The sequence below is a fragment of the Oryzias melastigma genome, linkage group LG8, assembly GCF_002922805.2.
Source record: "Oryzias melastigma strain HK-1 linkage group LG8, ASM292280v2, whole genome shotgun sequence".
NCBI lineage: Eukaryota > Metazoa > Chordata > Actinopteri > Beloniformes > Adrianichthyidae > Oryzias > Oryzias melastigma.
In genome coordinates this window covers 5,117,459-5,123,458 of record NC_050519.1, presented here as the reverse complement: position 1 = coordinate 5,123,458, position 6,000 = coordinate 5,117,459, and the positions used below count along the sequence as shown (strand labels likewise).

The window sequence follows — 6,000 nt, the reverse complement described above, 5'->3', positions numbered from 1 at the left end:
TAGAGGTGTCGGAGAAATCTGATTTGGCAAAATATCGCAATATTCTGTTTAGTCTTGGAATATATTGTGGTACGTATCATGAAACGAGGCATGTATGGGGATATGCATCTTATTGTGAGACATGTATCAGGATATGCATCTTATTGTGAGACTTGTATCGGGATATGCATCGTATCGTGAGACTTGTATCGGGATATGCATCGTATCGTGAGACTTGTATCGGGATACGCATTGCATAGTGAGACTTGTTTGGGATACTTATCGTATTGTGATACATGTATTGATGTATGTATCGTATCGTGAGACATGTATCGGGATAGGTATCCTATCGTGAGACATGTATCGGGATAGGTATCCTATCGTGATACATGTATCGGGATAGGTATCGTATTGTGAGACATGTATCGGGATAGGTATCGTATTGTGAGACATGTATCGGGATAGGTATCGTATCGTGAGACATGTATCGGGATCGGTATCCTATCGTGAGACATGTATCGGGATAGGTATCGTATTGTGAGGCATGTATCGTGATACATATCGTATTGTGAGACATGTATCGTGAGACATATCGTATTGTGAGGCATGTAGCGTGATACATATCGTATCGTGAGACATGTATCGTGAGACATATCGTATTGTGAGGCATGTAGCGTGATACATATCGTATCGCCAGACTCTTGCCAATATACACACTAACATTTTTTTAACCCCATCGGTAGATTTTTTTTTGGTCTGTTCTGATTTTGGTACTTATCTTGGGCCCTGTTTTTGCAGAGTAACCCCAAATATTTTAGGGCACTTTGGTTGTTTTTTTTTTGTTTTTTTTTACAACCCCAGACATTTTTTATTCTTTCATTAAAGTCCTAAACCGATCATCTTTTAATCTATGTTTGAAAGCGTTCCCAGTGGACTTTTAATAATGATTGCCGTTTTAAGCTAAAACATTAATTTTGTTTACACATTTCTTGTTGGACCAGACAGAAAAGAGAAGAGAAGGAGGAGAGTGGGATACTAGAGGGATAAAGGGTACAAAAGAAAGGGGATGAAAAAGAAGTAGTTCCTCCCCATCACTGATTATGCCGTTTTTTTTGACAAAACCAAGAAACTGTTGTTTTCAAAGTTTCTGCAGAGCGGCAGGAGTTCATCAGAGAATCGCCTCTAGGTTGTGGGTCTGCCTTCCTTTCCCATCATCCTTGTGTTTTTACACTCTCCCATTAGTTTACAGCCCTCACAACTCCAACCAAACATTTTTTAGAGCTATTCAGGCGTACAGTTTTGATAAAGATACCATCAAGGAAGAGGAAAACAAAGATGTAAGCGCATGCGGAGCTTCTGAACCGCCGACTGTACTTTCTACGTCACAGTTACAAGGTTTTTCCAACTGCACTTTTTCATCTGCTTCAAAGAAGCACTCCAAAATGCAGCTCTAATCCTAACTTTCTATATATTCTGGGAAAAATGTTTGGTTAAAATCCAGATTTTCATTGGAGTGGGTCTTTAAGGACCCGGGCAGGAACAAAGTTCCCTTTCATATTGGATTAGAGAAAGAGAAGGTGATACGGCAGCTTGGCTGAATGTTCACCTTGTAGCCTTTCTCCTTTTAGCTCCTGCGCTCCTTTTAATAAAGGCAGCTGTATCAAGTGGCAGGATTATGTGGCGCTCCCTACAGAGAGCGGGGTGAACTCTGCAGGGGCTGGAAGGGAGCGATGCTGAAAAGACGTGGCAGCGGGGGCAACAGACATCTCCCGAAACAGAGGTGGGAGAATAGGAGGTTAGAAGCCTTGGAAAGGGGGGGTTAAGTTGGAGTAAATGGAGTGGCTATAATTAATAATAGCACACTACGCTTTGTGAAGTGGCCTGGAAGAGGATGAGGGATGCCCACCCACACGCCTGTGTCTGTGACCCCTCCCCACCTCCTGGATGATGGGTGTTTAGGAGGTTGCAATTATGTAATGACCGAGGGGAGGCCTCTTGCTGCTTCCTGCTCATCTCCAGCCAGGCCTCGAGGGAACGATATCAGGGTGTGTCGCCTCGCGTCAGTGTCAGAGCGGAGACTCAGCCGTTCAACCAGGATGTGTGTCACAGGAGCTGGAGACAGACGGATCCGTTTATGAGAGATTTGTTCTTGGATTTGACACCAAGACGTTCATTTTTCCTCCTTCTTTCTGCTAGCTCATCAATAATAGAAGGACCGTTTTTCTTGCTTGAAAGCTAAAACGCTTTATAGCGTGAGTTTTCCTCTTCGTGCAATTTATAAGGAAACCTCAGAGCAGCAGGAACGATCGCTGTTCCTACAGGGAAGCAGACAGATTTATGCCTTCATCAGCTGGAGCAGAAAACCGATTCTCAGCAGATGCAAGACATAGAACAATCGGTGGTGACTAGGGCTGCCACGATTAGTCGACAAATAATTTAATAATTGATTAGTGTTTTTTTTTATATTATATGAAGTCAGAGTGTTGTAAAGTTAAAAGTTATAATGGCATTCTGCTAGCTTTTTGAACTATTTTGGTATTTATTAAAGTTTTTTTAGGCTAATTTGGAGTTTAGCTAATATTTCAGCTACATGCTAGCAATTTTGGCTAATTTAGGATTTTTTTCAGTTTTTTAGGCTAATTTGGAGATTAGCTAATATTTCATCTACGTGCTAGCAATTTTGGCTAATTTAGGATTTTTTTCAGTTTTTTTAGGCTAATTTGGAGTTTAGCTAATATTTCACCTACGTGCTAGCAATTTTGGCTAAATTAGGATTTTTTTCAGTTTTTTTTAGGCTAATTTGGAGTTTAGCTAATAATTCAGCTACATGCTAGCTATTTTGGCTAATTTAGGATTTTTTTCAGTTTTTTAGGCTAATTTGGAGTTTAGCTAATAATTCAGCTACATGTTAGCTATTTTGGCTAATTTAGGATTTTTTAATGGTTTTTTTTAGGCTAATTTGGAGTTTAGCTAATATTTGATCTACCGTATATGCTAGCAATTTATGCTAATTGAGGATTTTTTTCAGTTTTTTAAGCTATTTTCAAGTCTAGCTAATATTTTAGCTACATGCTAGCTATTTTAGCTAATTTAGGATTTTTTTTCAGTTTTTTAATCCAATTTGGAGTTTAGCTAATATTTTGGCTGGCTGTCAGCTTTATCATTTGCTGTTATTATTAACTTTAGCATTTTTAGCTATCAACTTCAGCGTTTTCAGTTAATAACTTTAGCATTTTTTGCTATCAACTTCAGTGTTTTTAGCTATTAACTTCCGCGTTTTTAGCTAACAATTTCAGCGTTTTTAGCAATCAGCACTAGCATCTTCAGTGGCCAAATTCAGCTTACAGCATTCACAATAGCATTACCACAGCTGATGTTATATATCAAATTTTCTGTTAGTTTAGAGCTAATGATGGTTAAGATGTGTGCTTTACATCCAGTTTGCTCATGACCCGATTAGTCGACTTATCAGAAAAAATAATCAGGGATTAGTCGACTACTAAAATAATAATTTATGGCAGCACTAGTGGTGACGCCCCTCACCCCTGGCCTTCAGCAGCCTCCTGCTAAGTCTCTCCAGCTCTTGCTCCACCACGGTGGATTTCCAGACTATCTGAGATACCTCTGAGCTAACCTGAAGGGGGGATTTAGGAAACACATGGTAACTATCTGCATCGATGGGAGATAATTCGGGGCCAGAGTTTGGATTTTTTGGGGTGTGTGTCTCAGGAACACAGTGAGATGAGGGCTGCAGTTGGCAGCTGCAGGGTATGGCGTGGGAACCCTCCTGTAAGCTCCTTTTCCTCACTTCAGCCTCCCTCCCCATAGCTTTGAAGTGGCCTCCTGATACCTCTCATGAGTAATAGTAGCCACATGGGCCTCCTACTTTGAGGAATAGATAAAACCGGCAACAAGTCTCCAATCTTTTTTCTTCACTCCTTACTAGACATCATGTCATTCATACGTTTTATATATAGCATCCAATAGAGTTCCTGTTTGGTGTGGTTCCTGTTTAGTTGATGCTTCTCGCTGACTCTGTGGGCATTGATTCACATCAGCTGCATTTATCTGCAGCTAAAAATACGAGGGTGTCATCACTTTTCCAGGAAGGCATGAACTATTTTCTGTGTGGAAAGAATCATGTAAATGCTTTCCGCCATTGTTTCTCTGTTGTGACTCAGGTCAGCTACGGGACTTTTATGAGACTCTTTTTAGACTAAAGTGGTTTTGGGTATAAAACAAAATGTATTTAAGGAAAAGATTTAGTTCCTCTTTTTCTTCTTCCAAGTTTTATTCAAAGATTTTGTAAAAATTGGATAAAGTTGGACCAAAAACTATTTCTGATAACCTTTGAGATATTTCTATTCAAATGAACTGTCATTTTGCATATAATGGACAGATACAACTGCTAGCATTTTTTTGTCTTGCTATGTGTAATGTATGTCTGAGGTTTAATGTTTTTACAGAAAAAAACAGTTTAAATAGGGGTCAGGACACATTAGTCTTTGATAAATGAAACTGAAATTGAAATAAAATTTTAAAAGCGTTTCCATGGTATTTTAATTATGATAATACATTTTTTAACCAAAATCCACTCAAAAAAAACCTTCTTGTTTAAAGTAATGCAACAATTCACTTTCACTATGATGCGGTTCGAACCTCAATTTTTGAGTCATGTTTTATTTGGTTCGATGTGTGATTAGTACGGTGGCCCTGGAGTACAAATCACTCTACAAAAAAAGGTTTAAAGATCACAACAACAGTTTTTTAAAAAACAGCATTACATTTTAGAAAAAAGAAATAAAATTCCAGAAAACAAAAGTAATTAAAAAAAAGACAAAACACGATAAGAAACCGGAAAAGGTCCGTACTATAGGACATCGCTGATTGGATGATGATGATAACTAATGCGTCATGTCAAATAAACTTCAGTTGAAATGATGGACAAATGCCGTCATCCAATCAGTGATGTCCCACAGTACCAAACTTTTTAGATGTATCTATAGATTTTGCTCAAATTTCGTTACGTTTTCTGAAATGTTTTTTGTAACTTTGTTTTGCTTTTTAAATTGTTGTTGTGCTGAGTGATTTGTTGATGTGATTCCAGGGCCACCAAAGGATTTGTGTATTACAAAACAACAAAAAATCAGAGAAGTCTTTTTAAATGTGTTAATAAGCAACAAAGAAAAACCTTTCAGTTTGTTTACAAGAATCTGTCGTGATTTAAACTTTCAGTGTTCAAATACTGGTATAAAGTAGTGATGTAATGATTCACTTTCCCCACAATTTGGTTCAATACGGTTTTAATCCAAGAATTGTTACATTCCTAGTCTTTTTCTAGGACATAGTTTCTGCAGAGCGGCTGCAGTTCTTAAGAAATTCACTTCTGAGTTGTGGCTGCAGAGACCCAGCCTCCTTCCCTTCCCCATTACTGAGAGCTCTCTGTTTACAGCCCCTCACATCCGGTGCAACAAAAACAGCAAATAATACCTGAGCTGTTTAGAGCCAGATGCCATCAGAATACAAAGGTTGTGCCCCCAATCTATTTTCTACGTCACAAATAAGACCTTTTTCAAACAGTATTTTTTCGTCTCCTCCTGATCCACAATGATTTGAATAAATAAATTTGAATAAATAAATACTCCGAAATGCAATTTTAAGCTTAATTTTCTTAATATTTATCCTCCAACATCAGAAAAATGTCACAAAAACAAATTAAAATAACAATTTTCATCATGGTGAGTCTTTAAAAGTTGGTTTAGAGTAATTATATTTTAAACACACCACCCTGTTTAAGAAAATCTCGGTCTTGAGAGGCTCACGCTGCGCTCGTGCCATCAAACGCAGATGTTTTTAGCGCAGCAGAGGGAGCCCGCATGCTGCGGGTCCGCACTGATTCATCCCGCGCATCCTCCTCCTCGAATTTCACTCACTTCCAACCAAGTTAAAAACACTACAAGAAAATAAAACTTCCGGTGAAGAGCAGCCGCGCATAAAATGAACTAAACACGTGCGTAAAGA

The 6,000-nt window shown here is 38.5% G+C and overlaps 1 protein-coding gene across 1 annotated transcript in view; it reads left to right on the top strand.

Annotated features, from left to right (window-relative positions):
- Positions 1-6,000, top strand: part of arhgap23a (Rho GTPase activating protein 23a) — a 74,837-nt gene that overhangs the window by 10,566 nt on the left and 58,271 nt on the right. The gene's annotated exons all lie outside the window — the stretch shown is intronic.